We start from the raw sequence: 27,957 nt of genomic DNA on the forward strand, positions 1-27,957 counted from the left end.
CAAAATGAGCAAGACAGAAAACAACATGTGTTGGAGGGGATGTGGAGAAAGGGGAACCCTCTTCCACTGTTGGTGGGAATGCAAGTTGGTGCAGCCTCTTTGGAGAATAGTGTGGAGATTCCTCAAGAAATTAAAAATAGAACTTCCCTATGACCCTGCAATTGCACTCCTGGGTATTTACCCCAAAGATACAGATGTCGTGAAAAGAAGGGCCATCTGTACCCCAATGTTTATAGCAGCAATGGCCACGGTCACTTCCCTATGACCCTGCAATTGCACTCCTGGGTATTTACCCCAAAGATACAGATGTCGTGAAAAGAAGGGCCATCTGTACCCCAATGTTTATAGCAGCAATGGCCACAGTCACTTCCCTATGACCCTGCAATTGCACTCCTGGGTATTTACCCCAAAGATACAGATGTCGTGAAAAGAAGGGCCATCTGTACCCCAATGTTTATAGCAGCAATGGCCACGGTCACCAAACTGTGGGAAGAACCAAGATGCTCTTCAACGAACGAATGGATAAGGAAAATGTGGTCCATATACACTATGGAGTATTATGCCTCCATCAGAAAGGATGAATACCCAACTTTGTAGCAACATGGACGGGACTAGAAGAGATTATGCTGAGTGAAATAAGTCAAGCAGAGACAGTCAATTACCATATGGTTTCACTTATTTGTGGAGCATAACAAATAGCATGGAGGACATGGGGAGTTAGAGAGGAGAAGGGAGCTGGGGGAAATTGGAAGGGGAGGTGAATCATGAGAGACTATGGACTCTGAAAAACAATCTGAGGGGTTTGAAGTGGCGGGGGGGTGGGAGGTTGGGGTACCAGGTGGTGGGTATTATAGAGGGCACGGATTGCATGGAGCACTGGGTGTAGTGAAAAATAATGAATAGTGTTATGCTGAAAAAAAAAAAGAGAAAGAGTACATATTTTTCCATAAATACAAAAATCAAGCCAAAAAAAAAAAAAAAAAACCCACAAGTAGGCAGAAAGGCAGGCAGAAAGAGGAGAAGGGAAGCAGGCTCCCCGCTGAGCAGAGAGCCCGATGTGGGACTTGATCCCAGGACCCTGAGATCATGACAGGAGCCGAAGGCAGTGGCTTAACCCACTGAGTCACCCAGGAGCCCCTAGTGAAAGATATTTTAAAGAAAAATTAGAATTACGGGAACTATAATATAAAAAGTAGTTACTAGACTTATCAGAAAATTTTACAAAACCCAAATGAAATAATAAAAAAATAGTTTGTTATATTTGTTGTAAATAGAAAATGATACACATTATCAATTATAGCATAAATAATATACCAGAATTGAAATAATGTCACTCATAACATTAAAAAGTGTGTGGGCAAGAATGTCCTCTCTCACCACTTCTATTTCACATTATACTGAAAGTACTAGCTAGTGCAACAAGACAAGAAAAAGAGACAAAAGGTACACAGAATAGACAGAAGAAAATAAAACTGTTTTTATTATATATTTATTATTATGATTATGATATCTATGTAGAAAATGCCAATGAATCTTCAAAATAACCTACTAAAGCTAAGCTATTAGAATATGGTAAGTAGCAGATATAAAGTCAATATATAAAAATCAATTGCTTTTCTAGGTACCATTATGAAAAATTGGAATAAAAATTATAATAGCATCCAAAAAATCAAACACTTGGCCATAAATTTAGCAAAAAATACACAGAATCTGTATAGAGAAAACTGCAAAACACTGCTGAGACAAATTAAGAATGGTATAAAGGAATGGATAGATATTCCACGTTAATAGATTGAAAGACTCAATATAGTTAAAATGTCAGCTGTTTCCACTTGATCTACAGTTTCATGCTATCCCAATCTAAGTTCTAGGGAACTGTTTTGTCAAAATTGATAAACTGATTCTAACATTTATATGGAAAGGCAAAAGACATGCAATTCTATTCAACATAATATTTTTTCTTCATCACATACCATGTTTCCTTTTAAAATAAATTGTTTTTATTCTTAATGCCAGACTTCCATATTAGTAAAAACATGTTGTTAATATCTCTGCAAAAGTAGACTGGTTATTGGAAAATTCCCTTGGAAACAAACTCAAGCGTGTCACCATGGGATGTACTTTTGCCACGCTCAAGGAAATTGACAGTTGTTTATTTGGGTTACTCAGGGATTCTATGTTAAACTCTCCATCATCATATACCCTACAGGATTTCACATACCTGGTGGCAAGCATGCTGAGTATGTAGAGTATGTACTATTTGATTCACTTCACTGCTCAATGAACAATGAACATTGCTCAGATGTTTGGTACACATCATGGTAATGTGCAAACTGAAAATCGTAATTCTCCTCTTGCTGAACATAAGCGACTTATCAATACAGATGATTCTTCTTACGCAGGCTTCTGTCCCTGCTGAAATCTTTGAGACAGCTGATCAATGGCTAGGCGCCATTTAAAAATTCATTATGATCCCCAAGGAAGATGTGATGTTGTGTTTTCTTTTTATAGCTCAGGAAACGTCTAAAAGCCTGAACCTACTCCTCCCTTTCATTTCTTGAGTGAAGGGTGGCCTATTTAGAAAATATGGACTACAAAGCTGGAGAGAAAGAAAACGAAAGAAAAAAGAAGGTTCTTTCCTACATGACAAAATTTTCCAAAGTTGTAATAGATTTCCACAGAACAAAGCTAGAAAGTTAAATATCATGATGGAACTAAGTAATCAGGTAAAAACTTATTAAATAAAAACAAAATGCAAGCAATTCACTAGTTTAGTCTGGTGAGTCTGTAAAAATCAGATGACTGAAATTCTGTCCTTATCTAATTTTGTACATGTGCTGATTAATTAAAATGTATGGAATCTGCTATTACTGATCGTTATACTTTCCTAGCAGAGTGGTTCTTAAATTTTGATTGACAATATAATCCCCTGCAGAATTTGACAAACTGATAGATGCTCAAGTCCCTCTTCTCCAAGATTTATTCCAGAGAATCTCTGGGGGTTGGTCATTTGCATTTTTAACTAGTTCCCCCGGTAATTGTGATGCACATCAATAAGAGAATGAATCATCGTCTTAGCACATAGTAGGTCTTCTAATATGTTGTATAAAAGGAATTTGCTATTGATTATTTTTATCAGTGCCCAGTATTTAAAAGACCGATTTCTTTTGTTGCAATCATTCTTCTCTGTCACCATTTTCTTGGTATTTTACTTTACATTAATATATCTATCCTGTAGTTGTAAGGAAGAGGAAAAAAGAGATGAAAGAAAAATTTGTCAATTTTTCTTCTTGAAGGTTGTAGTAAAAGGTGGTGTGAGAAATAGATTAAAATTGATTTTAAGATTATTCTGGGGGACGTTTCTATCTATATTTTCCATGTTTTTGTTGTTGTTCTCAAAGATTAACAGAGGTGATTATATTATCTTTGATCCTAAATAAATCCTAAAACAGATTCAAGAATCACAAAAGTAAAGAATTAATAAAGGCCTCAGAGATTATCTAAGTCATCTCACTTTCTTGATATTGAACTTGAATGATTTTATTTATTTATTTATTTTTACTTTCAAACAAGCTTTCACTTCGCTGATATTTGCAAATCAGCAATATAGTATAGGGCCATTAACTTATAACAAACAACCATAATGTGTCCATGAAATCAACCTTATAAAATGTGTGTAGTCTTGAGCCAACTAGTTTGAGATAAAGGGAAAATCGGAAGAACAATTTACAAAAAAGGATATGTTTTAAAAAAAATAAGAAAAAAGAGGAATCTAAAGGACTTATAAGGACTACCATGCAGAGAGTAAAACTGTGTTTTCTATTTCAGTGGAGAATAAAAGGAATGTTTTAAATTTCTTCAGGAAATATAGGTCCTAACTTCTACCTGTACTTTCCTTAATCTAAGCACACTAGGTCATGCCTATTGCACATGCTATTTGTGCTACTTGTAATATTCTTGTCTTGCAAAATTTTCTTGACATCACCTACCATAAAGTTTTTCTTCTCTTGGCTTCTAATAGGGTGTAGTACCCTTGTTCCTGTGCTTGGCTGCTACATCTCCTCCCAGGCAGAGGTCATATTTTATTCACCTTGAATTCTCCATTTCCATTGCCTTGTATATATTGTACTGGTACTACACTGATGCTGGATAAATGTTGAATAAATGAAAAGTTAAAAGGAAAAAAAGTCTCTTGCTTAAAGAGTTATGGGTTAATCTAGGAAAAAGTCATTTGGGGGAGTTATGGTGAAATTGTCTTCTATCAGAATTTGTCAGAGGGTAAATGTGTGAAGCCTCTGTTTTTATTCTTCAAACCCATTCTCTCTAAGGCTACGGGGGAGACAAGTGAACAAGGCATCTCTGGTGGCTTCTGAGAAGCTTCTGCTTTAGCTAGACCTACAACTTGAAAAACCTGAGCACAGAATTTGGGGCCAGAATGCTTGCAATGATACTTTACATTGAAATGGCTGAATGACATGAGCTATAAGGTACAACCTTCTATACCTGAGCAGCAACTTTATAGCCTGCAACCAGAAAGCCTAAAAGCCTAATTGCTGGTTGTAACCAGGAAAAAGGGTCAACTTGCATCACAATAGATAGATAAAAAGGTATCTTGCATTTTGTTTTAACCAGAGCGTCACAAAATTAAAGTGTATAAGATTCATTTGGGAAGCTTGTAAACCCACATTCCCATGGGCAATTGATTCTGTATGAGTAGGAAGTTGCCCAGAATTTAAAATGTAAGTAATGCTCTGTGGTTCTAATGCAACTGGCCTCGGAAAATCACTGTTTCATATTAGCCACAGAAAAAGTTTTCGGCTAATGACATGACAAAACCCTAAAAACTTGCCCAAATGAATTAAAGTGATTTTTAAAATACTTAGCCTTTATGGAATTAATAAAAAAATGTAGGAAGTTTATTTAGTTCCTATTCTCTGCAAGACAGAGACAGATAGTATAGTAGTTCAGGGCGTGTGCTGTATGTTCTTATTGTGCCATTGGGTAACAGGGCATTTGTGGGAAAGATACTTAAATGTTTTGGATCTTAATACCTTCCTTTTTTAGGAATGGAGAAAATGAAAGTCTCACAGAGTAGCTGTAAGACTAAAATAAAATAATATGAAGTGCTTAGTACTATGTACTACTTTTAGGGAAAGCTAAATTCAAGTTTTCTGTTGTGATGATGGTGCAACTTAAGAGTGGTTGGGCAAGGTATGAAATAGTTAATCCCATAACACAAGTAAAGATAAATTCTGTGGAATCTAGAAGACAGAAATAGTATCTTCTACCATGGACAGGCATTGTGGATGGAATGGCAGTTGGTTTGGGATTGAAGAATCTGTAGCCTGTAAACATATGGACAAGAGCATCTCGAATACAGAAAGCTTTGAGCAATTTTTGGAAGCACTGAGGCACAGTGTGTATGGGTAAGAGAAGGCTTCTATTTTGTTTTATCATGGGAGAAATGAGAAATAAGATTGAAATGTTACATAAGTCTGAAAAAAGCCCTAGCAATTGAAGGCCTTTGCTTATTTGATAGCTTTTTCTATACAGGTGTGTCTAACATGAATAGAGCAGCAGACACTTTTATTTCCAGCTTGAGAAGCAGTCCCAGAGGTGGTAACTGGGATGTCAATATGACTGCCTTTTCAAAATGCAATGAGTCAACTGGAGTCTAGAAGAAAGGTCTCTATTAGTCACAGATAAATATTCAACCGAGCCTGTCACATGAACCTAACAAGTAAGGAGGTGCCAACAATATTGAACAGATGCAGCTTTTTCACACAAAGGTCACCAGGCTTTTCCTAAAGGGGATGTAAGGAAATAACAGTATTCAGAACTGAAGAGGACACCACAGCCTTTGGTAATGAGCCCCACAGTGTAAGGAGGAGCGTCTGAGTCCAGTCTTCACTCCAGTATTAACCCTCTCTGTGGTCTGGGGTAGATTCTAAAGCAGCGAGGGCGTTCCCTTTCCAAGGCTGCGATTCCTGACTAAATTGAAAGGAAAATCATGATCTTCAGATCTTGCATTAGGCCAGCAAGTAAGAGGTGCTATTTTCAAGAAAGAAATATTAAATTAATACTATCTTTTTAAACATAGAGTAAAAAAAGGAGTGTTATATACTCTCTTAATTCCAGCTGTGCTGTAAAAATTGAAACTGAGTTTTTTTGAACTTTGCAAATAAACAATAACATGAAATCTATATGTTAGCCATTCAATTGTCTTTTGAATATCAAGTTTCTAGAAGATAGAGTCATACCTACAATAAAGATTTTCTAATAGTATAATGTACTTACTTCTTTCTTCAAAGAAAGTATATAACCAAAAAAAAAAAAAATCAATAATTATGGACCTGAATTCAGATATTGTAAAATATCTGTGTTGCCTGTGTTTTTCTACATTAAAAACTCATACACTTGAAATATATGTACATAAGCATATATGTATATATGCTTAAGACATATATACGTACATACAAGTGTGTGCTTAAAATAAGAAGACAAATGTTCATAGGATCCCTCTAAAAAGATTTTCATTAATGTATGCTAATATGAAATGGAAAGAAAACCTGACCCCATTAAATATCCAGAATTGCACAAGCTGTCCATATACCAAAAAAGATATTATTCAGGATGTCTCTTTGAGTAGACAAACCTAGATCATTTCTACCACATGATAGGAATGAGCTGGCCTCATGTGAAGTGTAGGCCACATTATTGCTCCTGAAGGTAATATTAACATGTTGAATGCAAGGAACATGGCTTGTTAAATGACCTCTAAAATTCAATATGGCAGTTGCTCTGACAATTTTGCTAACTGACATGCTAGATACCATTATTGGCTTTTCTGACAACACATCATTTATACTTTCAAAGTGTATACATCTATTATTGACAATATCATCAGAATGACAATATACCAATACAATTTCACTATCTAGGTGCCACATAAAAAAATAACAACCTACTTATACCAAAATTATCATTAGAAGAAGGTATTAATCTGAAGAATGATAATAACATGAACCTACAGACAAATGGAAGGGTGATTTCTGTAAACATTTAACTTAATCATTAGTATAAAAGAATGAGGGAACTGGCTAAGCAGCTCAGAAATGAGAAATCCCAAATAACCTTTGATTTAAAGTATTTAATGAATTCTTTGATTTTGCTCTTGTTAATGTTTACGTATATAGAATAGGCTTGTCGTATTAAGTAGCTGGGCACTCTATATACTAGTGATATTTTTAAAATCATCACTTATGTTCTAGAATGTAAATGAATGAATATTTTATTTCAGAACATTTTATGTGCAGAAGTGATTCCAAATCTTCTTATCTTAATTGATGAAATATACTGCCTGTAGAAACATGAGCCTCTTTAAAATAAGATTAGGAAAATCACAACCTGTTTTGTTTTTAAGTAATACACTTCTGGTCATGATTTTGGCTAGCATTTCCCAATGAATAAATTATATTCTGAGGCAAATTCTCACGCTTTGGGATTCTGCCTGAGTAAACTTACGTAATGTGGCTCTTGGTTCCTCCTAGAATTTGATCCTCAGACTTGCAGGCCATACTAAAATGGTTAGTTTTTAATGATGTACCACCTATGTCATTTTATTGTTTTACTCTCTAGGTGTACATGCTCTCTATAGAGTTTATAGGGAGAAATGATTTACTACGGCTTAGAGAAATCCTCTTCGACCATAATGGGCTACATACCTACTGTGTGTCAAGAATTACTCACTTGAATTTTTGATGATTTGTAGGATTCAAGAGTTTTAAGCAGAGAAATTAATCTAGATGCTGTAAGGAAGATGATTTTGGGGCAATCATCCTATTAGCAAGATGATGCTAGAGTTCAGGCTGGAGATGTTCACATTTTATTCAGGCTGTGAGAGAGATAGATGATGTAGACAGAAGTAGAGAAGAATCCATGGAATATGAAAACGTAAATTGGTTCCTTCTCGTGATTAATTGTATGTGGAAAACCACCAAGGGAAAGAAACGAGTTGAGGGTGTTTCTAAGATTTTTCGCATATGTGGGATGATTAATGACATCACCAGATACAAGAAAGAACACAGGAGAAACGATTGATTGGAGGCAAAGGAATGCGAGGGGTTAAGCTTTGGCTATATTCATTTGGAGGTTCTTCAAGGCATGCCAGTAGAGCTTTCTATCTGAGATAGGAGAGTCTGAATGAAGCTCAAGAAAATGTCAGAGCTGAATATAGACATTGAGTCAGGATCAGCAAATGATAGAGCCCATGAAATCTCATTAGCAGAGAACAGAAGACAGTATCAAGAGTTCCATGGCAAAACTTTATTAATGTCAATGTTTAAGGCACTGATAGAATAAACAATTGCTATAAAAGAAACTAAAAGGGAAAGTCAGAAATGTAGAAGAACCAAAAGAATGGTTTTCCTGAAGCAGAGGAGTTTTATGAATAACCAAACTTTGTATTCACTTAAAACATCAGCTTCATTACAGTAAGGAACCCTTCTGACTTGTTCACGGATGCATCCCCTGCACTGGGAGCAAGGTCTTCACGTTCATGGACACTCGGAAAAACTGTTAAATTAATGAATCACCAGTGGTGTGAAATATGCCACAAAGGTTTATTCAAATAAACACTAGAAATTTCTCATATGTATGTATATGTATATACATGGAAAGGTAAAAAGAAGCAGTTCTTAAGATGACAAAAACAGTGATAGAAGTGAAAGCTTGGGAAACAGAAGATTATCAAGAGAAAAACTTCCTCCAGACCTCAGCATACAAAGGATTGGAATCAAGTCATCTCACAGTGGAACACAGAAAGGAGAATCCCATCACCAGATTGCAATTTCTTAGTAAGAGATGGTATCTCACTCTTTGTTATTACCATAGTTTCCGATGTATGCTTGTTGAACCAACTACATCTAAACCAGTTTTACTCCAGGATGAAACCTCTATTAGTTTGCATTTCTGTTCTTGTCCGTCTCCTCTTTTCCTCCCACTCCGCTCCCAGCTTGGCCACAGAGATAGTGTCTCAGGAGTTTAGCCCGCACTCGAGGGTAAAATGATTGGAAATGGTCAGAGGAGCACTATTTGCGAATGGGCTTAATTATGCTCTAGCCCTGGCAGCTCTGAGGAAATAAGATGAAACCATTGCTCCTTATCATGAAATTAATTTTCACTCTTCTAGACATCAGATTTGCTATACAGTATTTGAAATTTTTTTTGCAAGATTCAAAGGCTTTGAATCAGATACAAATACTGTAGAATATTGGTGATATATATATTTTATAGCTATTTGTTAGCTCAAATAGCTAAATAGATAAATATCTATTCCTGTAGATACAATTAAATTTCTTTCATATATTCACCTGAATATTGGAAAATAATGATATTATTATTATTTTTTAAAGATTTTATTTATTTATTTGACAGAGAGAGATCACAGGTAGGCAGAGAGGCAGGCAGAGAGAGAGGAGGAAGCAGGCTCCCTGCTGAGCAGAGAGCCCAATGCGGGACTCGATCCCAGGACCCTGAGATCATGACCTGAGCCGAAGGCAGCGGCTTAACCCACTGAGCCACCCAGGCACCCAATGATATTATTTTAAACTTGGAATTTGTCCTTGTCCTTCCTTGCTTCCTCCCTCCCTTCATTCCTTCCCTCCATCTTTCTCTTAGAATGAATATATGTGGAAGCTGCAATATTTCTGATTTAGGTGATTATATTTGTTTTGTTCCATGTGTCTCTCTTACCACTACGCAGCTAGTTTACAGTGTTTGGATACATTCTTTGGTATCCATAGTGATTTGCCAAAATACTAGTTGTAGGTAGACTGTTGTGTAAGTTCCTGCTGCTCTGCAGACTCTCAGCATTTGGAGCTCTGTCATTGACAGTTGCACTTATTGGGAGCTGTTTTATCTAGACTTGCAGGATGTCTCGGCGGATCTTTAATCTGATGTGATCGTGCCAAAATAACCTGGTGCCATGCATGCACAATATGTCTGTGCTAAAAATTCCCACAGAAATTTTGGATGAGTAACCTCCCAGGCAAAGTAACTGGGATCTGCTATTTTAAAAACAGAATTAATGTGATTATGTTTGTTGTTTTCAAATAGCGAGGAGTATATTATCACTAGCTGTGCTCAATCGCTCAACATCCCTTGCGTCAATGTGTGTTATGCTAGGTCTCCTCTAGAAAATATCGATTTAGCATACAGCTTCAAGGGCTTGTTTGTTTTTCCTCATGGGCATTACAGTAGAGCCCCTATTGCCAAAATCAAAGTTCATATGTGAGGGGAAACTCAACTATCTCTTTTTTTTTTTTTTAAAGATTTTATTTATTTATCAGAGAGAGAGAGGGAGAGCGAGCACAGGCAGACAGAATAACAGGCAGAGGCAGAGGGAGAAGCAGGCTCCCCGCTGAGCAAGGAGCCCGATGTGGGACTCGATCCCAGGACGCTGGGATCATGACCTGAGCCAAAGGCAGCTGCTTAACCAACTGAGCCACCCAGGCGTCCCTCAACCATCTCTTAAGACTATTTTTGACTCCAAAACTTTGTGATATAATCAGCTTCAGAATCAGCAGTAAAGATCAAATAATTATAGAAAGGGGTGGAAAAGCACAAGAGTCAACTCATGTTACTGTTTCTCAAACTTTCATATACTTAAAAGCCACTTGGGAGATTTAATAAAATTGTAGGTTCATGGGCTCTGTTTCAGGTCTACTGAACAGGAATCTATAGGTGTGAAGCCTGAGCTAAAGAATTTAATAACTACCCTCGGTGAATTTTTTGTCCATGGTCCTAAATACATACTGTGTCCAGGTAGTTTTAAGATTTTCTGGGATTAAATATTAGATTTTTAAAACTCTTAGCTGGTTTCATATTTCCTTTCAGTCTTTCTTTATATGTGAATTTATATTTTTTATTTATATTTAATATTATATTTTATATATTTATTTATATTATTTATAGTTGCTGTGGGATTAGCAATATACCATCATGAGTCTGGCAACCCAGAGAGGGTGAAGGTCAAGAGAAGAGAAAGTACTGTGCCTCCTCATCCTCTTTGTATGAGACATAGTGATAAGGCATCCCTACTCATACAGCAACACACTTAAAGGAGGTAACTGACCAGTGAAGTGAAGGGAATCAGGTCAGTCCCCGAGCAGGTAAATTTGCTATTAGAATAATCTGGGGAACTGACCTGATTTTCAACTTTTTCTTGTCAATGGAGACGTGGACTAAATTTGTCCTTCACTGCGTGCGTATCAAGAATGATATATAGTCAGACAAATCCAAACGGTCTATGTGCTTTTAATACATTTGCGTTAGACTTTCATTAGCATTGACACCATAGCCAATTGAATTTTGATAACCCTTTGGATATCATAAAGTCTTTTTTATGTATGCTATATCATTTGAGCTTAAAAAACTACAGGACAGGATTTCAGTTCTATGTTACTCCTTAAAAGATAAAAAGCCTAGAAAAATCCAACAGCTTGTTATTTGAAAATAAGAGATAACAACTCTGTTTCCCTGACATATTGTTCAGTATTATATCCTTGGTTGCCTTTGATTTCTTTTTTAAATTATTAGTAAGTAATTGCTGCTAGATATTAATATGAATCTATTAGTATATTTTAAGTTGCAAGTCACAAAAAGTCCTCTCAGTTTGGTTGAAACATTAAAAGCGATTTATTGATTCTTCAAAACAAATGCTTGTGTAATTAATATTGCGTCAAGAGAGGTTTGATCCTTGAACTTACATAAGGAACTCCTTGCTTTTTTACCCACCTTAACCACCGTTGACACCATTTTCCAGCATGATCTTTCCTTATAGCCATAAAGCAACGGACAGTGGTAGCAAAGCATTCTCTCTCTCTCTCTCTCTCTTTTTTTGAAATTTGATGGTACTCAAATCTATTAAATATTTATTATAGCTTCACAACCATAATATTATAAGAAACATGGGTTTTTAAAATGCTAAAATCATTTTTTTGTTTCTTCCAGAAATTGTTGAAAGTCTTTGGCCACAGCGTTTTTCAGATAGACAGTTTTGGAGAGGAGCCTGTAGGTTCATTCGTCAAAGTACGTTGTTTTAAAAACATATTTTGATAGTCTTATTTGTTTCTTATCCTTGTCTGCACACTTAATTTATTATCTTTCTTCCATTTATTTATTTATTTATTTATATTTAAGAATGTCGACACACAATGTTACATTAGTCTCAGATGTGAACATAGTGATTCCAGAGCTCTATACTCTATGCTATGCTCACCACAAGTGTAGCTAGCATCTGTTATCAAACAAAGTTATTACAGTATCATTGACTATTTTCCCTGTGCTGTGCACTTTATTCCTGGGACTTAGGCAAAGCTTCCCTCCTTATCTGCCAGGAGAAAGTTTTTGCTCTTCTGGTGGATTAAAATATCACCAGTCTGATTTAGATCATATGCTCAGTTCTTCAGGCAGAAGAGATGGTATCATGATTGGCTTAAGCCAAACACAGGTCATACTTGAAGGTAGGTATACTTGAATTCCGATTTCAAATTCCGATTTTCAAAAAATCAAAAACTACTGATTTTTAAAATATTTGCCTGGTCAGTTGGACATTTGTGATAATAAAGTAATCAACTGGATAATAAAGTAATTTGACTAGCTTTATAGAGGAAAAATCCCATTATTCTCCTAATTCTGATCAGTATTTTGGCAAAGCTTTACTTCTGATAACAAAAAGAACCAAGAGAGTAGGCATGATTCAGTATAATTTTTTTCTTCCATTAATATATAAAATAATATTACCATTTACAATTAACATGTACAACCATTAATATACAATAATACAATATATGTAGTATGTATATACTGTACCAGTAAGTTTTTAAATCATTGATCTTTTGATAAACATAGTGGGGAACTTCTATGGCTTTATTCTAACCCTGCCCTCTAAACCATACTGGAACAAGGAAGTTAGTATTGGCATTAATTACCAGAAATACAACAAGAATATATCAGTGGAAGAAAAATATGAAAGCAAAAGGCAAATAATTAAGGAGAAATTTTCATAGTTCTCCGTTAGAAATCTCCAGAGCCAGAAGAACTTTTTAAAGTTTAAGAAGATTAGCTTATCTTGAGAGAAACCGTTTCAGTTTTAACAGTAACATGACTTTACACGAAAAAGTGTTCAAGTACTTCATTCCATGAACAAATATTTCTTAAGCAACAACTCTGCAAAGGATTTATTTAAGCATCCTATTCAATTACTATGGAGGATAGATTGTGTTTGTTGGATTTTAGTTCTGTTTGTTACATTTGTGGATTGACTAGCCTCTAATCCCAAACTTTCCTTAGAAGGATATTGATTTACTTTTTGAAAATCACAGCTCTCTAACACTCAGATCATCTAGTTGTGACATATTAACCATACCACAATTCTAGCAATGACCACATGAATTTCCCCTTGGCCAGGAATAGATTTTTTTTTTTCCCCTCTCCACGGTAATTGGTTCAGAGATTTACCCAAGCCAGATCGATGGCAGTCATTTCAGGGAATTTTGCTCGAACTATTAAGAAAGAGAAACTGGTATACTTTTTACATGAACTACCCAGATATAGACATCAGTCTTCTGGGGGCCACCACAGGGAGAGAACTGTCTGGGAAATAATAATAATGTGGAAGAGAGCTGGGCTGAGAGATGCAGATGGATATCTAGTCTTGATGATAATATTTGAATGACTATTGTTATCATTTTTGAAACTATACTATATGCTTTTCAGTTAACTGAGCCAATAATTATTTTTTCTTTAAACCAGTTTGATTTGTGATTCTTCACAACTACATTATGGACTAACATAGTTGCCAATGCTAACAGGTTTATAAATGTAAACTCTTACTTTTAAACTAACAAAGAATTAAATAATTGAAAATATATTCAATATACATTGTGTATATATATATATATATATATATATATAGAGAGAGAGAGAGAGAGAGAGAGAGAGAATGTAGCAGGTTATAGTGGACATTTGTTAAATAAGAGTTTGTAGAAATGATCAAAATCTTCTAAGGGTGGACCCAATTTAATTGCAGTTTCCAAATAGATACCAAGCCCCTCTTTTACCGCAAATGGTGTGAGGCTTCATCCAGTTCACAGAAAGACTAAGGCAGAAACAATATTTCTGCATATTTATGTTGTTTTCAAATAGGATGTGCCTAGTTCTCAGAGAAGACCACTCCAGGGTCAGGGAAATTTTAGAATAAGAGGACCTCGGGTACACTTACAGTTTAATTTTACCTTAGGAGTTAAAAAAGGAATTTGAAAGTTGTAGATTTTTGGTCTAGCATGTTCATCTAGGTGACTTTCTTTTTGCGACATCTGGAAGTGCAAAGCATGAAATAACTGAGTGTTTTGATAACTCCTGAAATAAATGGCATGGTAAGAAACCATAAGAATGTGCCAAATTTCACACTTTATTTTCAGTCCAAATGGGGGAAATCATTCTTTCTTTCTTACTGAGGAAAAATTTACATACAACAACAAATTTTTTAAAGTGAATAATTTGATGAGTTATGATAAATATATACACCATAGTAACTACCACATGAGTAAAAATACAAAAAAAATTCCTATCACCCCAGAAAATACTTTGGTATAGGACTCCAGTCAATTAATGTCCCCATAAATAGTCATTTTTTTATTAATTTTTTATTTTTTATAAACATATATTTTTATCCCCAGGGGTACAGGTCTGTGAATCACCAGGTTTACACACTTCACAGCACTCATCAAAGCACATACCCTCCCCAATGTCCATAATCCCACCCCCTTCTCCCAAACCCCCTCCCCCCAGCAACCCTCAGTTTGTTTTGTGAGATTAAGAGTCACTTATGGTTTGTCTCCCTCCCAATCCCATCTTGTTTCATTTATTTTTCTCCTACCCACTTAAGCCCCCATGTTGCATCACCACTTCCTCATATCAGGGAGATCATATGATAGTTGTCTTTCTCTGCTTGACTTATTTCGCTAAGCATGATACGCTCTAGTTCCATCCATGTTGTCCCAAATGGCAAGATTTCATTTCTTTTGATGGCTGCATAGTATTCCATTGTGTATATATACCACATCTTCTTGATCCATTCATCTGTGGATGGACATCTAGGTTCTTTCCATAGTTTGGCTATTGTGGACATTGCTGCTATAAACATTCGGGTGCACGTGCCCCTTTGGATCACTACTTTTGTATCTTTAGGGTAAATACCCAATAGTGCAATTGCTGGGTCATAGGGCAGTTCTATTTTCAACATTTTGAGTAACCTCCATGCTGTTTTCCAGAGTGGCTGCACCAGCTTGCATTCCCACCAACAGTGGAGGAGGGTTCCCCTTTCTCTGCATCCTCGCCAGCATCTGTCATTTCCTGACTTGTTGATTTTAGCCATTCTGACTGGTATGAGGTGATACCTCATTGTGGTTTTGATTTGTATTTCCCTGATGCCAAGTGATATGGAGCACTTTTTCACGACCTCTGCCGCAGCAACATCTTCCTAGGAACAACGCAAAAGGCAAAGGAAGCAAGGGAAAAAATGAACTATTGGGATTTCATCAAGATCAAAAGCTTTTGCACAGCAAAGGAAACAGTTAACAAAATCAAAAGACAACTGACAGAATGGGAGAAGATATTTGCAAATGACATATCAGATAAAGGACTAGTGTCCAGAATCTATAAAGAACTTAGCAAACTCAACACCCAAAGAACAAATAATCTAATCAAGAAATGGGCAGAGGACATGAACAGACATTTCTGCAAAGAAGACATCCAGATGGCCAACAGACACATGAAATAGTCATTTTTTTAAAACTATAAGTCATTAGCCTTTCTTTTTGAACACCACATAAATAGAATTTATAGAGGATATACTCTTTTGTGTTTGATTTTCATTTGTTCAACATATTTTAGAGATTTATTTGTGTTGTTGAGTGTGTTAGTTGTTGAGTATGTAGTTCAATGAGTTTTAGCAAATATATGCAATCACGTAACCATCACCCAAACCATGATATGGAATATGTCCATCATCCCAAACATCTCCCACATGTCCCTTTTATGGTAACACTTCTCCCTACCCAGAGTCTCTGCCAAACCCTGATCTGCTTTCTGTTATAATAGCTTTGCCTATTCTAAAATTTTATATAAACGAAGTTACAAATTGTGTAGTGTTTCATATCTGGCATCTTTTACTTAAAATAATGCTTTCAAAATTCATTCATTTTGAAATTCATAGTTTATTCATTTTCATTGCTGAATAATATTCATTGCATCTCATTATATGGATATTTTATGATTTGTTTGACTATGGGCCAGTTAATGGATATCTTAGGTTTTTTTTCCCCCCTCACTTTGGAACCATTAGAAATAAGGTTGTTTTAAACATTCAAGTGCAAATATTTGACGCATAATTATTTTCATTTTCCAAATGACACAATTAGCTAGGGTTTGCATTGATGAATTGTATAAGTGCACAAATAACTTTATAAGAAACAAAGCAAACTGTTTACTAAGGTAGCTGTACCATTTTGTACTCCTGTTGGAGAAGGTCATCAAGAGAATGTGACACTGGTTGAACTGAGAGCTGGACTCTGGCAACTAAAGGCTCTTCACCTCCTCCTGTGTCCTTCAAATGTATGTTCTGCCCACCATTCCCAGACTAGCAGCTGTTCCGAGGACATAGCCTTGAGACAGTGCGGTGGTGTTAAGATACTCTGGACAGATTGTGTGACTCAATCCAGCTAAGGCCCTTATATAAATCTCTAAGATTTTAATAGGTAGGTGAGAACATCTACTTTTTTCACATCTTCTCAAGACAAGTTTCATATATAAGGCCCCTTGCTTATTAAAACTGTCACCTACCACTGTAGAGTGGCTTACCTCTCTTTGGTCTCTCTTTGCCCTCCTTGTGTAGGGACCAGTTTCAAACCAAGAATGGGTAAGCTAGCTACTAAGACTGAAGAAAAAGATCACGGGGGAGAGGCATCCTTGGGTAAATCCCAAATTAGCCACTTACCTCTATATAGGGAGGGGTGGCCCATATGTTAGATGCTTGTGGACCATGGCACGAGTATGTGATGCCTGAAAAAGCCAGCTGTTTTAAATGTATTTGTTCGAGGACCTAGACGTAGCACACTGTGACAGAGAAGAAAAAGCAAATGGCTGCTGAAGTGGGCAGCACTTCTCCTATGGGCAGTTTGGCCACTGATACCCAACTAGAAGCTGAAGTTTGAGTTAGAAAGTTGAAAGAAGAGCTGAGGTTAGAGAAGTGTGGTATTCACTACTCTGCTAGCCTTGGGGTTGGCTGACAAGGTGGGAGAACAGAATAATAAGTTAAAGATCTTAACCTGCCATTTTGCAAAGCTCGGAGAACAAACCGCCCAGGATTAACATCCAGGTTCTTGGGCCAAAGCCCAAAGGGATGCTATGAAGTGGAATTCCTGGGAAAGGGTAGATGTGAAGAGGATGTTGTGATTGTCAGTGAGACACATGAAATGCCCTGCACTGTCTGACCTCTAATACAAAGGAAAGTAAAGGTACAGCAGTAGCAGCACTAGCCAGTGGAGCAGCCCCTAATTTAGGACACATTTATGAGAGAATGTACTTTCACTGAGCTTACTGAGCTAGCTCTCACATTCTGGCAAAAGGCCAAGTAAAGTAGCCACACGTGGTTAGTGGGGCTGCAGGATGGGGGTGGGGAACAGGGAGTGAGGGAGGTGGCACTGGTATTTCTCCGAGTGACAGCAGGCAGAGAAAATGAATAACATCACCACACACCTGGACCGCTGGCAGCATTTGTGTGGCACTAAAGGGGTTCAAAGCACTCACTACCTTATAGATCGGATCATTCTAACCTGCGGGGAGGCTTGAGCCAATAAAGGAGATGTCTATGGGCATTCGTGTCCCTGGAGATCTAGAAAGAAGATACAACAAGGGAGTTGGAAATGATCTATGCCCCAGTCTTGGAAGGTCCTGATGGGTCCACAGTCACTGTAAGATACTCTAGTCCACCCCAGCAATTACTAACCAGTGCCAATATCCATGCTGAGCTCAATCATGAGACAAGACATTTATGACATTGAACAATCTATTTCTGATTTGGGGGAAACTGACAAATCTCAGGAATGAGAATGGGTTGTGGAAAATACTTGAGACAGAGAGGGAGCTCTGAAAGCCAAAAAGTTATCCCAGTGAGCTGTAAAGTGTCCAATAAAAATAACCTGGAAGCAGGTTACAAAGTGGTTTGACCTCATTGCAGTTGAGATCCCACCTGAACATATAGACCGATAAACCAGCACTGTGTCAGTCGTCCTGTTGAAAACCTTAAAGCCTGAACAACAGTTCATAGCTGCTTCACCTGTTTCTGTCATACCTGAGCCCTGCTAAAACCAGCAAGGCCTCAGGGATATTGTCTTGTTTGGGGTGGGTTCCTCTCATGTCCCAAGTATAGGATACAAGCCAAGATTACCTCCAGGTGAGGGCCATTGGAGTCTCTTGGTGTCCTCATATTGACCTATTTACTGGTCCTGTAGAAACATTTTCAAGACCCCAAGGGGACAGTACTGAGACCACAGATAGTACTGAACCACCTATATACTATTTTCCTATACATACATACATACATACCGATGATCAAGTATAATTTATAAATTAGGCACAGTAAGAGATTGACAATAAGAACGACTGCAAAAATAGAATAATTACAGCAATATACTGTAATAAAAGCTATGTAAGACTTCCCTTTCAAAATACCTTACTATACTCTACTCACCCTTTTTCTTCTTCTCCTCCTCCTTCTTCTTCCTCCTCCTCCTCCTCTTCCTCTTCTTCTTCTTCTTCTTCATGTGATGATATAAGATGATAAAATGCCTAAGTGAAAAGATGAAGTGGGATGAATAATGTAGGCATTGTGACATGACCTAGTGTGAGGTCACCTATTGACCTGGCAATTCCTCAGGAGTAGCCCTTGCTTCTAGTTCATGGTTGACCACAGATACCTGAAACCACAGAAAGCAAAACCATGGATAAGGGAGGACTACTATACTGACTTCCATGGTAACTCTCAGAAGTTTTCTCCCCTCCTCAGAACCATTGGTGGTTACAGAGGGCAAAAGGTTATGATCAGGAAGTTTTCTCTGGCACTTCATATTGGGTGTTCTCCCCCCACAAGAATGTGTTTTTAATTTTTCTGATACCTGAGAATATATTGGGCACTGATATTCCACAAGATCAAACTCTGGAAAATTCTAGCAGTGAATTCTACCTCCAGGTTAAAATAACCAGACCAGACATAAGGTAAAATGCCAACTGGGGATCAGTATGCATGTGACCCACACAGAGTAGTAACTGTTAAATGATATAAATTGTCTGGGGGGGCATAAGGAAATAGGAGAAACTATCTAAGAACTGCACCAAGTGGGTATTGTACACCCTGCCCATAATGCTTTCAACAGCCGGGTATGGCCAAAAAAGCTAGATGGCTCATGGTAGTTGATCGTGGATTACTGAGAACTGGATAAGGTATGCCACCATCCATGTGGTTGTGCCCCACGTTGCCACCATCTTAGACATCTTCGCTACAGTCCTGGGAGTATATCATGCTGTACTATTCAGATGCATTTTTCGGTATACTTCCAGGCGCTGAGTCACAAGATCAGTTTTCCTTCATGTGGGAAGGGCAGCAAAGGATCTTTCAAGTCCATAGCCAAGGTTACTGCACAGCCCCATAATATGTCACATGATGGTAGCTCTCGATCGGTCACCATTCTCCTTTCCTCTATCAAAAATGGGCTTATTACCTTGATGATACAGTGTTAACATGTGAAGACTTGCCTCTAATGTGGGATACTCTGTAGGTTTTGCTGGAACATCTACAAGGGATTTCTGTGGTGAACCTACAGAGAATTGAAGGCTTAGGGACTGCTGTAAAGTTTTTAGGAGTCACTTGGTCAGGTAGGATGTGCATTATTCTAGAATCTGTGATTGATAAGGTATGAGCCTATCCAATCCTTAAGAAAACGAAAGAGGTGTTAAGTCTTTGTAGGGTTTGGGAAGGATGAATGGCCCACCTGGCAAAGTGCCTCTATTCCTTATCCCAGCTGGTAAAAGGGACATGTGGGACTGGGGATCAGAGCAGCAAGCCACCTTTGAAAATATAAATATATTAGCAAAGTAGACTAAAACTCTAGGCATTTTCCAAGAAGGGCTACAGTTTGAATTAGGTGTATCTGTAATTCCGTAAGATATGGGTTGGACACTGTGGCAGAGAAAACAAAAGGGAAAAGTATTGGTGGGATGTGGGCTCTAGTTCAAAAAAGGGACAGCACCCCAATATACCCCCGCAGAGCAATGGTTTCTGGCAATCTACATAACAACACTCCTCCAAGTAGAGCATCTCGGGAAGGAATAGCATTTCACAGTAAAAACTCTCTATCAAAAGGTGCATTGAGAATATGTTCTGTTGACCCACCCTGAAGTGAGTGTTCCAAGAATGCCTGGTTTGTGGGGTCACCGTACCTGGCCAAACCCAAGCTTTCCTCTGTTACTCCACAAACCAAGCTGCCACCATGAGGGGTTTAGAGAAGCTGAGTACCATGTCTGGGTACTCTCATTGAACAGACAATAGACAGGGACTGGGAATCACATTTCAAAGGTCGGGAACTGCCGGACTAAAATACATAACACTGAATGGAGCTTCTAGTTGCACTATAACTCACAAGTAGGAGAGCTGGTCGAGAGGAAGAATGAAATATTAAGGCAGCAGATTACATTACTAACAGATAAAACCAGCTCTAGTGGGTAGACTAAGGAACTATTCCAGGCTTTCGTACATTTCAGTGATCAACCAATAGGGCCTGTGGTCCCACATGTTTGGATTGGGGACCCCTGCCGAGACACCGAATACCACGAAGGTACAGAAGTCACAGGAAAAAGTCATTTCCCCGACTCTCAATGTGGATCACGTGCTGTGCTGCTGAGAATGCTAAAGCCTGTCACACTCGAAAACAGCATTTTCTACTGGTATTTGCAACCGGATGTCCCATTTGGGTGGGTGAGTTACTCTACGGCTCTGGGTGAGGGGGTAGCTACCCAATCTCCATTGGTGTCCTATTGCCCTGCTGCAAGCCAGACCTGATGAAAACCTACATCTGGAATGGAACATGCATTGAAAAGGGAGAATTGGGGGATTCTGGTCTGACATTACCAACCCCCAGTGCATTTCCTCATGGCTGACCGTGCTGCCTCCCTCAGTGAACATATATATGGGTTGCACATGCAGTTCAAATTGCTACAGCTGCCAACCTCTGTCTCCTTAAGGCCAAGTGGGCACATTCTGTTTTCCACTGATAGATCATTTGGCCAGCATCTTTATTCTCTCCATTGGTCTGGCGGACCTTATACATGGGAGTCCTTACTAAATGCATCCAGAAAGCCTTAAATCATAGCCAACAAAACTTAACTTTACTGAACACTGGAATCTTCCTAATGAGAAAAGCTGTCCTTCCAAAATAGAATTGAACTGCATTTCTGTCTTGCTAGGAAGCACCTGTGCCATTATTCAGATAAAAATCTGTGTGTTCATAATGATGAGTCTGCTAAGGTGTCAACTTAATTAAATCACTTAAGACACACGTGACCACCTTGAGGGATCCCACCCCCAGTCTGGAGGAACTTAATAACTCAATGGTTCATATCATGGGGCTCTTGGTAGAAAAAATGTTACTTATTTTGGGAATGATTATCTTAATCCATGTTTTCTCTTGCATGTGCCTGTATTACTACTGTGGTGTCTGCTTCCAATTAGCCCCCTTCCTGCTAAGGAAACCCCTTGCTGACTGCTCCAGGCACATTTCAGAGGAGGGGCATCTCAGACTGTCAGAGCCAGTCACGGGCCGTTGTCTTCCAGGAGGTCACTGAAAGGACATCACCACCAACTGACCCGCCGGTTAGATCTGGGCACCGGGAAGCTCCTCAGGCCCCCACCCTACCTCACTCCTCCAGCTTTGGAATGTTCTGTCCACCCACCATTTCTGCATAAGGAGCTGTTCCAAGGACGCATCCTTGAGAGAGTAAGGTGTTGCTGAGACCATCTGGATGGGATACGTTACTCAACCCAGTTAAGGCCTCTATATAAACTTTGAAGATTCTGGCGGCGGGTGCAGAGACCCACTCGTCTTGCGGCGGCCGTCCTAGACAAGCCTGGTAGGTAAGCTCCCTGTTGGTGAGACGGGCCCCCTCCGAGCTGGGGTGGCCGGCCTCTTCCCTTGCTCTCTTCCTGCCTTCTGTGTAAGGGAGCCACTTTGGGAACCAAGGATTCCCATCAACAGCATGGAAGAGCTGCTTTGCTCTGCCTCGTGCCTCATGACTCGTGCTTGGTACCGTCCCTTCTGTGCGTGCAATGTTTGTGTGCGCCTACGCATGTGGCTTTGGTTTGTTTGATCAGTTCTCCTATCTGGGGTGTGCTAATGTTTTTATCTTGTATTTCCCTAGTAATGTGGTGTTCAGCATTTTTTTTTCATGTGATTATTTGCTATTACATTTCATCCTTCTTTGGTAAAGTATCTGTTAAAAGATTTTGCCTATCTGTATATTGTTAAGTGAGTCTGTCTACTCAATATGTTGTAAATCCAAGTTATTTATGAGATATATGTTTTGTAGGTATCTTCTGCAAATCTGTGGATTGCTGTTTCATTTCTTAAACAGTATATTTTAAAGAGCAAAATATGTTGGAGAAGCCCGGTTTATGTATATATACATATGTTTTGGTTCATAATTTTATTTATTTTTGAGAAAGAGAGAGCAGAAGTGTTGGGGGGGGCAGCAGACTCCCCGCAGAGCAGGGAACTCAATGCAGGATCCATCCCAGGACCCCAGAGATCATGATCTGAGCTGAAGGCAGATGCTAAACTGACTGAGCCACCCAGGCGCCCCTGGTTCATAATTTTGTAAGAAATATTTGCCTAATGCAATTTTCTCCTGGCTTTTGTTTTTCCTCCAGAAGTATGGCTTTAGCTCTTACATTTAACTTTATTATTCATTCATATCCAGTGTTTATAATGGTGTGGGATAAGATATGAGGTTTGCTTTTTGCATATGGTTATACAACTCAGCACCATTAGTTGAAAAGTTTGCTAACCTCGTTAGTTTCCTATTAGTGCTATAATATATTATCAGAAATTTAGTAGCCGATAATAACACAAATTTATTATTTTATAATTTTGGAGGTCAGCATTCCAAGGATGGTGTCACTGTGCTAAAGTCAAGATGTTGACAATGTCGGTTCCTTCTGGAGGTTCTAGTGTAGCATCCTTTCCTTACCTTGTCCAGATTCTAGAGGTTCCCTGTATTCCTTGCTCAAGCCACTTCCTCCGTCTTCAAACCTAGCAGTATACCCCTGTAGAATCTAGTTTACTGATTTCTGTCTTAGTCATCACATTGCCTTCTCTCACTGTGAACCTCATGCCTTCCTCTCAAAAGGACTCTTGTAATTCCATTGGGCCCACCGAGAAAATAAAGATCCTTAACTTAATAACATCAGCAAAGTCCCTTTTGCCATATAAGGCAATATCTTCATAGGTTTAGAGATTAAGACCTATGGACATCAGTTAATGTGTGCGGTAAAGTCCCTATTTCATTCCTGATATCAGTAATTTGTATTTTTTAATCAATTTATTTTATTCACTATTGTATTTTTCAAAGAACCAGCTTTTGAATTCATTGGTTTTCTTTATTTTTTTTTGTTTGTTTGTTTTCCACTTCATTTTATATTTCATTGATTTTTGCTCATGTCATTATTATTTCCTTACTTCTAGTTACTTTGGATTTTGTTTGATTTTTATTTTTCAATTTTTTTAAGTTGAAACTTAAATTACTGCTTTGAAATATTTCTTCTTTCTTAAATAATCATTTAATTTAATGCTGTAAATGTCCCTGTAAGGAACAATGTAATTGTGTACCTCATATCTTTGTATGTGGTGTTTTTTTTTTCATTCAGTTCAAAGTGTTTTATAATTTGCTTTATGATTTATCATTAAACTATGAGTTCTTTCAAAGTATATGTTTTAATTTCCAAATATTTGAGAATGTTCCAGGTATCTTTAAGTTTACTTTTGTTTTGTTCAGATAACATACTTTGTATTTATTTAATCTTCTCAAATTTATTTTGATTTTTTTATAAGCCAGAATATGGTCGATTTTGATGAATGTTCTGTGTATACTTTAAAAGAATACTTGTTTACCTAGTATTGAATAGTGTTCTCTAAATGTCAGTTTGGCAAAGTTGGTAGCATTGTTCCACTTCATCTGGATCTTTGTATTTTTCTATTAATTTTTGAGAAATTGATAGTGTATTACACAAGTGAATTAATTACACATAATCAACTTAATTGTTCAATTGTTACAAGGACTCACAGGTCTCAAACACTTTTTGTTCACAAAAAAATCTTATTATTGCAGGTCTCAGTGAGATATGAAGTTCTAGGTATTCTTTGTGAAGATAGGGTCCTCAGCACACAGGATTAAAACAAGATGGGTTTCAAATGGAAGGAGGCTCTTAAGAGAGGCTTCTAACTATCTCGTGGGTGTATTCATGTAAAATTTAAAATTTGTCTATACTTACAAATTGTACAATTGGGTTGTCTTATTCTGATCTATGATATTGCCAGAGATGTTAACAAGACTGACATAAAATATACTCCCCATTTGGAAACTTATATTATTTAAGGGGATCTGTATACTTTCCATAAATGAACTAGTGTTTTGGCAGTTGTATGCCAGGCCAATGGGATTGCTTATGTTTGTGTCTGTTTAAGTAATATATCCAAAATTCCTGCCTGTGTTATGATATAAAGCTTTTTCTAACTGTTGTGTATGAGCATGCTGTCTTAACTTTGTTTCCTTTGCAAAAACTATTTAATTAAAACTGTATTATCAGAACAAACAGCTTGCAGTCAGTCTTGTGTCTGCTTCATGGAATTTGAATATTCCCCCAGCCACCTTTTTTTCCAAGATCTTTTTTTCTCTGGTAACTCTCTTAATTAAAGCAAATTCCATTTATCTAAATATTCTAGGCTCGTTCTTTATCTCCCTAAAGCTCTGTTGATATGGAACTACGTGTTTTTTACATCATGTTTGTTGTGCCCACTGTGTGCTAATTGTTCATGTGTAATTGGGAAACATATCTTATAACCAGAAGTGCCATATTTTCCAGGACAAGGTCATATGGAAAATTAGTGTGTGTATATGTGTTCTTGCATATAAATATACATGTATATTCATACACTATGTACATACCAGAATGTCCTTCATAACTAGTCTCCAAATTTCCAGGTATTGCATCTCTGGTATCTCATACCAATAGGCTAGACTGATTGATCTCAAGAACCCACATGTTCTTTCAGTTTTTCTTTAAAAGTGTAACACTATGAGACACTAGACAAGTAGTAGAAGACATCCTGTCATTCTGCCTTTTCTAAGCAGTTCATTAAAATTGATGGTTACACAATAATCTTCAGTTTTAATACAGAATAAAGTGCATGAGTTTTGGCCTATGGAAAGAAATTCACATAGATATAGTCCCATTTGGGGTCACAGTAGTAAATATAGCCTGTTAATTGAGAGCCAAGTGACATACCGTGTTAGTGTTGTTCCATTTAAATGCCATGAGGATTTCTGTTCTTTCATGGCATAAGATGGTATGACATAAGCCTTTCCATTAACCGCTTTGCATGATGCTATCTTCCCGTCATGGTGTTTTGTTTTAGTAATGATGGAGCTCAGCAGGAAAAAGTATATCCTTACAGGCATCTGAGCCAAAGCTAAGAGAGAAAATTACTTTTTTGCTGTTTTCTTTTTCAGGGTACCAAAGTAGTGTTTAGTTTTCCCGTATGAGTAAGTCCTTTGTTAATTCCTTTACCCTCAATGATTAGTTTACATTCTTTCCACTTATTTCAACAGAAACTTCTCCTCCCCAAGTGTGCACCCAGGTTTAGCCAATGTGTTGCTCCACATTGGTAGAAGAAATAAGAACCTCACGAATGACTCCTCCTCTAGCCATTCCTATTCATTTAAGGTAGGTGTTAGAAAAATACAGATTTATGGATCATCCAGTAGGTAATAAGGCACGTGACACTGTTGAAGCTAGTTTTGACTTTAGATATTTGACTTACTGCATATACATTTAGGATCTTATGTCTCCTTGAAATATTAACCTTTTCCCCCAGTTTGATTGAAATATAATTGACACACAGCAAAATGTAAAAATTTAAGGTAGATGTAGCCTAATGATTTGATTTGCATGTGTTGTGAAATGATTACCACAATGAGTCTAGTTAACATTCATCATTTCATATATAAAAGAAAAAAATTATGTTTTCCTTGTGATGAGAACTTTTAGGATCTACTGTCTTAGCGACTTTCAGATATACTACACATCAGTGTTCACTCTTAGTCATCATGCTGTACATTATATCTTCAGGCTTATTTATCTTATAACTGGATGTTTGTGCCTTTTGACCACCTTCATCTAATTCAATTATGAATATGGACCTTTAACATTATAAGACATTAGTATTCATCCTTTATATAATACTCTTTTCTCTGAAATAAATTTTATCTAGTAATTCTTAAAGCCATTCTAACTTTGTTTTGATTTGTGCTTATATGATATATCACTTATGTCCTTTTGCTTTTAGCATATCTTTGTATATACATTTAAAGTAGATTTTTATAGACAACATAAAGTGGTCTTACTCTGCTCCATTTTACATTTGGAGTGCTTAGGCCTTATGCATTTGATGTAATTATCAACAGTCTTGCTCTTTGTTTTCCATTTTGTCAAGTGTTTCTTTTTCTAATAGTAGGCAAAATAATTTTTTTGCTTATTCAAAGTTATATATATATGTGTGTAAATATATATATAATGTGTGTGTATGTATATATATAGAGAGAATAGTTTTCCAAATGACGGTTTTTGGCAGCAAGTAAAGGTTACAAGTAAAAACAATAAGCCCTAATTTTCCATAGCAGCTTTCATCTTTTCCTGAAAAGAAAGTCCATTTTTCTGATCGCCATTTAGATGTATATTCTTAAATACATGGGATTTTTTTCAAAGTGTCAAAATATATGTAATCCCCATTTTTTCAGAGGAGAATTACAATGACCAGAAGAATGCATGAACTTAGATTCTCAAGGTCATCTCAAATCCTGAAGTCCCTGGTTTCTGTGATAGGGTAAGAGTTTTGCTAGCAAATAGTTGAACTAAATTCCAGTAAAAAAATACTGTAAATCTTTATCTTCTTATACTTGATTTTTTTAAATATATTGAAACAGATTATTTAATTAAAGCTAAATATGTGGAGTAAGACCCGAGAATGTTACCTAAAAATTTATTTTAAAAATATCCTAGATAAACTTCATTTATCCATTTCATATTCTACTATTCATATTTTTTTTTTTTTTTGTTTTGTCTGTCTTTTCTTCCCACAAATTGCCATGGACAATGTGTAAAAACTGTTCATCCTATTATTTGGTTGGAAGAAGGTTAATCTCCACTAGTGGATACCTAGAGTATAAATCCAATGCACCTAGATGGTCTCCTGTGGCTAGAGCAATGTATTAGCAAGTGGTCTGGTTCTGACCAGAACCCTACCAGATACAGTGCCTCCAGGATCATGACACCGAATCCACCAAGCCACTGTTTGGTGTTTCTGTTGAGCCACAGTGCTGTGGACTTCAGACTGTCTCTTTTATCTGGATGAACATGGATAGTATCATATATTATTGTTGTCACAATTCTAGAAAATAAAGCATCAGATAAATAGCTGGATTACAGGAGCCCTTGGTAGCAGACCATCCAAGTAACAATCCCCAGTTAAAAGTCAGCTCCAAGACTAATTGAGGCCTTGTATATAATTC

General features: G+C 37.3%; 2 long non-coding RNA genes across 6 annotated transcripts in view; one reads left to right on the top strand and one right to left on the bottom strand.

The window, feature by feature from the left end:
• The window catches only part of LOC309844570, an 88,865-nt gene extending 69,980 nt beyond the window's left edge, over positions 1-18,885 (bottom strand). The window contains exon 1 of the long non-coding RNA XR_014300766.1: positions 18,815-18,885. This is a non-coding gene — a long non-coding RNA (uncharacterized lncRNA). The remainder of the gene's footprint in view (positions 1-18,814) is intronic.
• A 140-nt stretch (positions 18,886-19,025) lies between these two features.
• On the top strand, positions 19,026-27,272 carry LOC309843490. 5 transcript variants are annotated; one of them, XR_014300162.1, is made up of 6 exons: positions 19,026-19,098; positions 20,895-21,090; positions 21,848-22,249; positions 23,268-23,343; positions 25,999-26,113; positions 27,187-27,272. It is a non-coding gene; the product is annotated as an uncharacterized lncRNA (long non-coding RNA). The 5 variants fall into 5 exon arrangements; XR_014300163.1 differs by having other exon boundaries at positions 23,273-23,343; XR_014300161.1 differs by lacking the exon at positions 23,268-23,343 and having other exon boundaries at positions 20,895-21,094.
• The last annotated feature ends 685 nt before the right edge of the window (positions 27,273-27,957 follow it).

This window comes from Mustela nivalis, assembly GCF_964662115.1.
Source record: "Mustela nivalis genome assembly, chromosome: 11".
Classification (NCBI taxonomy): domain Eukaryota; kingdom Metazoa; phylum Chordata; class Mammalia; order Carnivora; family Mustelidae; genus Mustela; species Mustela nivalis.